Source organism: Dermacentor andersoni, chromosome 5 (genome assembly GCF_023375885.2).
Source record: "Dermacentor andersoni chromosome 5, qqDerAnde1_hic_scaffold, whole genome shotgun sequence".
In the NCBI taxonomy this organism is placed as follows: Eukaryota; Metazoa; Arthropoda; class Arachnida; order Ixodida; family Ixodidae; genus Dermacentor; species Dermacentor andersoni.
This window is the reverse complement of record NC_092818.1, coordinates 142129508-142135507: the sequence shown is the minus strand read 5'-3', so window position 1 is coordinate 142135507 and position 6000 is coordinate 142129508.

The following is a 6000-nucleotide window of genomic DNA, read 5'->3' as shown; positions in this document are numbered from 1 at the left end:
CGTTTCACATGTCCAGCACGAAAGGTCCCGTAAGCGTTTATCTGCAGCTTTATTCTTAGATGTGAAAGGGGCATATAATAACGTACTACACGAGGCCATTCTCGACGCTCTTGCGACGGTAGTCCTAGGTGGTCGAGTCTTTTTGTGGAATACAAGTTACCTACCTGCAAGATCATTCTATGTGTTAACTGACGATGGCCCAACTATGCGACGCTATACCAGCAAGAGCGTTCCTCAAGGCGGGGCTCTCAGCCTGACGCTATTCAACCTCGCTCTTGTTGGACTTGCTGAATACTTGCCTACTACCATCAAAATTTCAATATACGCAGACGACATCTGTGTCTGGACTTCGGCAGTCACACGTCCTCAGATACGTACGTGGCTTCAAAGAGCGGCAAGTTTGACAGCGAGCTACTTGTGTAAACAAGGTCTCAGGACATCACCAGAAAAATGCGCACTAGTGGCATTTACACGCAAAACAATGATGCCTTATGTCATCCCAATCAATGGGTGGACCATTTCATATGTCAGAACCCACAGATTTCTTGGCGTAATTATTGACCGAGACTTCTGACGATTGTGACGATTGGTACCATGGAATACCAACTAGCCCGTACCCAAACCTTGCTCTGTTGGAGCCCGCACGTGGCCTACATGAAACGGCGCCTGACAGCAACTTCCCAGTTGTTTATATACTTGACAGGAAAGACGTGGGGGATGTCCGTAGACGCAATGCTGAAACTCTACAGAGCTCTCTTTCTCGGTTTTTTAAGATATAGTCTACCTGTACTGAACAATTAACACCTGCAAGATAAACATTCGTGTTCTGCAGGCAGCACAAGCTCAAGCACTCAGAGTTTGCCTTGGTTTGCCCAGATGCACGTCAACAGAGGCAACTATTGTGATTGCTCGGGACCATCCAATGCAAACTCACATTAAGGTGGAAGCCCTGAGAACGCACATCAGACATTTTGCACGTGCCCCCTATCACCACCTTGCAACACTACCTTCAGACAGACACCAATCATCATTCTCTAAAACTATCGTCAAGTACAACGACAAACCTTCCTCGGGCTTCACCGCTGCATCTAAACCATCGATACCCCCTTGGTGTCTTATCAGCCCCACAGTCCATCTCAGTGTACCAGGAATCGGGAAAAAGTCTGAGCTGTCGTCGCCTGTGCAGAAACAACTGTCTCTGCTTCTTATGCACGAGAGGTACGCGGACAGTGTACATACTTATACTGATGGCTCCACAAACATCCAGTGTTCGTCCGGTGCTGTGGTTGTCCCCCCCCCCCCCCCTCCCAGCAAGAGCTATTACTATCAGCTTTAGGATTGACCATCCAACGACATCGACATCTGCGGAACTAGCTGCTCTTCGCGCTGAACTTTGTTTCGTCAATCGGGAACCACCTCAAGAGTGGTCCATCTTCAGTGACTCAAAGACAGCCCTACAATTTGTGCTATCAGCTCTGCGTTGTGGGCCATTCGAACAGCTCGTATTCGATATTAGATGCCTACTCCATACATCACATGAGAAAGGACACCACGTGACGTTTGAGTGGCTGCCAAGTCACTGCGGCGTCATAGGAAACGAAGACGCCGATAATGGCGCTCGGGCAGATCTTGAAGACACACAGGAAAAGGCCATACCACTTTCACGGTTCAACGCAGCCAGCAGACTTCGAGTGCTTGCACGGGAGATCACGCTCTCTAAACTCATATGAACATATCTCGTCATTACTGTCTATATAAAATAAGTATCATGCAACTTGCAAGGTGCACAAAGACCGCATGACATTTGTGTATGTGAATCTTCTTTTCGTCAAGTTGTGAGATGCCGCTGCTTGCTGTTTTATTCCATGGCGTGTCCTAATGGCATGTGTGCGCAGGCTCCTCGAAATTCTACTGAGCGTAGCTTGCTCAGACTCAAGCTTGCTCGGACTGATATTCAACAAATTTCTACTCTTCCGAGCTTGTTCGACTCATATTCGTCAAACTTTTACTCAGCTAAGCTTACTCTGACTCATATTCACCAAATTTCTACTCAGCCGAGCTTGCTCAGACCCAGGCTAACACGGACTCAGCCTCAAGGGTCGGTCCAAGTCTTAGTGAGTTGACGTTCGAATGAGTTCACCGAGCTGCGTATACTTAAATGAAATTAAAGTTGTGACTTGCGTAGTGCATAAGCAGACATTGTATAGTCCGTGTTGCATCGGATTAAAGAGAATTGTACACATTACAATTACACATCACAACACCAATTCCATTGCACGTTCTATGATCACATACAGGTAACACGCAGCTTCCTTCAGGGGCAAACGTCAGCGTGTTAGTGCTTGCTGCTAAATTTGGTGCAAGAATGTGGCTAGGAGCGGGAGCTACTTATGCGCAATTACTAGCAATATACACATATAATTTCTTCGGAAGCTGACGCTAAGCACGGGTAACGCGAGGGTCTCTCTGCGCTGATATGACGACTTCACTGCAGCCGAATTCCGAATACTGCATATGCGGTGAAGGACAACTACGTGGGCTTGTTGATAGGTCCTCTTGTAGTTTGTTGTAGCATAGGCAGAGCGGCACGGACATAAAAAGCGCGCGAGACATACACGCATATTTTTCGCTCCAATCGCAGCATGTGAAACAGCCTTTACGTAGCGCGCAGCCGGAGCATGCGATTCCTCTTCCACTCCCTCGCCCCCTCTGCCTCCCTTCACCTCACAGCATTCCTCCTCTCACTCCTTGACACACACACACACACACCCACAATTCACCCCCTTACTTCCCTTACACAACCTGCAGCGCATTTCTCCTATAGAAGTACTTTCGACCAACGGTCCAGTGATTGAAGGATTGGATAGTCGCAAGGAAGTTAACGCTTCAAATACGATGTGCCACTGCATGATCTGCAGGGGTTGGAAAGGCTGCCTAACTTGCTGGAAAGCGTCTGTACGCCCAAGATTAGGGCGTGACGAAGAAAAGAAAACAAATCGTCGAAGATAATTCTCACAGTAAGCGAATAGCTTTGCAGACTCCATAAATCAAGCGAACAAACGCAAAACTTCTTGAGCACACCGTCGGTGTCGATAACAGTGTTTGATGATGGCGACACAAATTATAGTCGACATGTATTGGTAGACGACATGACATAGTGAGAACGAGGTCAGTGGTTGTTTCGACAAATATACGGTTTGACGACGATGAAATGGCGACGACGTCGATGACAACGCAACGACGGCAGTGTGATCAGGATGGCATGACAACAACGGAAACAACATAGGCATGACAGCGCCTGTGAATCTACGCGTTCTTCTCCGCCCGTTTACTCAGCGAAATCAATTTACTCCTCCGACCATTCGCTTTCAAGCACTGCGGCAGTCGGTTTAAGCGAAGCGGTGGTGAGCCGGCAAGACGAAACGACGCATCTCAACAACCGCCGAGCAGCGGATTTGGCAACGAACGCACCCGGCAACCGTCAGCCCAGACGACGGAGAAACGCGTCACAACGCCGCCATCGACTACAACACCTAAACCTTCGGACGCCGCAAAGCTCTCGCGTGACAGCATGTGCGTATAACCCTCTCTGTAACTCGCTTGCGCAAGAGCGCGTGCCTGTGCATCGGCGGAGAAAGCGGAGAAAGTCCGCCGATCACCACTAAAACAGACGAGCGTTAAATAAATCTATCGGGCTCAAATGAAAAAAAAAAAGTTTAAAGGTGAATCAAGCTCAAGTTGAAGTCGATTAAATACGATAATATACACAATGCTACACTATAATACACAATAATAATAATAATAATAATAATAATAATAATAATAATAATAATGGCCCCTTTGTTTGCAAACGTGCAGGTTGCTTACACCTTTTCAAGCCGATGCGCCCTCTCGCGCCTACGTGCCACTTACTCAATAGAATCCTTTTGTTTGTTTCTTTCTTTCTTTCTTTCTTTGTCTCTTATTCGTGTTCCATCGGAGTGCTCTGCGGGCGCCCGTTGTGTATAGATGGCGCACCGAGGTCCGCATCCCGGACTCGCGTGCTTCGCGTTCCGGAGCTCAGATTCATTCGCGTTTGGTTCCTTTGTTCCCCGGTGGCACCGCTCCAAGTCGGAACTCTCGCTATAGCGCGTTCTGACCACGCTTTCTCAGCGTGAAAGATGATCAAGGGCAAGCGAATCAGCCGGACTGCTCGTCGCATTGTTCGCCTCGCACGGGCGCGCGCGTAAATGCTCGACTTTCGAGCTCGCTTTTCCTGCGCAGCTCTGTGGCGCCCACGTGGGGATGAATGCATTCCGCGTATATCACCTTTCCTATGCTAGGTGGCCTTTCAATTTCGCTTGCTTCAAAGCGAAAGTTTCTTTGGCGAACACTACCGGACTTTTCTGACCGCGGTCAGTGCTGCTGGTGCTTTCTTGCCGACTAGCATAGGACAGCACCCACATAACGAATGTGCTTATACATAGACTAGTGGTACTACCCCTACGGTTGTGCCGGAGACCGGCTGCGTTTTCTAGAGAAATACGATTTATTTATTTATTTATTTATTTATTTATTTATTTATTTATTTATTTATTTATTTATTTATTTAATAAATATAGCGCTGCAAGCCTCTGCTTACCTGCAATGCTCGTTGCAGAGACATTGCAGTGAAGAGACCGCTGACGGCTTGTAAAGAGGCGCCGCTATTGTGCAGGCTCCACTATATGCGCCGCCACCAATTATTTTTCAGGGACATAGCGCTCTCTCTGTGAAACGACATGTGAAGGAAAAGCATCTGCAGCTGACATCCTTGAAGTAGATATATTTTTATTCGAGGTTGCGCTGGCTAATGGCGAGTTCATGTGGACGAACAAGAACAGTTTCATAAAATCAGAGCCCTCTCCAGAGCTCGCACGGTTCTTTGCGGCCCCTATAGGTAAACCCGGTGTGAAGTATCACCAGACATTCTTGAAGACACTGAAGTGCGCTTCTGTTAGCCCAAAGAAATTCGTTTTAGAGCACAGAAAGTAGCTCGCTGGAAGGACACTTGTGGTTCCCGGCGGAAAATGAAATTTAGAAAAGAAAAACGGAGAAAATTTGAAGGCGGCTGTGCCACATGTGCGCGGAAGCAAGGAAGCCGCTGACGTAAAAATAATTAAATGCAGAAGAGTAGAAGGAAGGCGAAGTACTATGTAAAAAAGAATGACTGACTGACTGAATAAACTTTATTGAAACCAGCAAGAGATGGTGGCTGGGCCTAGGCCTCCCACGTGGGGACGTCGAGGTGTTGCCTCTTCGCCGCCTCGCAGGCCTGCTGGGTCGCCCAGAGTTGGTCGTCAAGGTTGGGGCTACGCAGGGCAGCGTGCCATCTCGACGAGAGGGTCGTGGGGTTAGTGTCGGGGTATTGGTGTGTACAGTCCCAAAGCATGTGTGGAAGTGTGGCTGGCTGTGTCTTGCAGATATGGCACGTGGGACTGGGGTAAATGTCTGGGTAGATCTTGTTGTAAAGTTGTAACGAGGGGTAAGTATTGGTTTGTAGCAGGCGGAAAGTTGTAGCCTGCGCTCGGGATAGTTTGTTGTGTGGGCCGGGGAAGGTTCTACGCTCTAAGTAGAAGGACTTCACAAGATCATTGTAGCGTGTCAGGCGATCCCTACCGGTGGGGCCAGCCTCCCCTTCTCCCGCGCGGTTAACTAGGCCTCGCGCTAGGGAGTGGGTAACCTCGTTGAGGTTGGGGAGGTGCGGGTGGACGGTGCCTACATGAGCCGGGAACCAGACGAGTGTAACCTGATGGTCGGTTGAGCGGGGCGCTTGTTGCAAGATGCGCAAGGCTTGGTGTGAAATACGGCCGTTGATATAGTTGATAACGGCGGAGCGGGAGTCACAGACGATGGTATGGCATGTTGGGTCTAGTGTGGCTAGCGCGATGGCCACTTCTTCAGCTTCCTCAGCGTGTGGGGTTACTAGGCTGATAGCATAGTGGAGGGAGCCTTCACGCGTGGTGACGGCTGCAAAGCGGG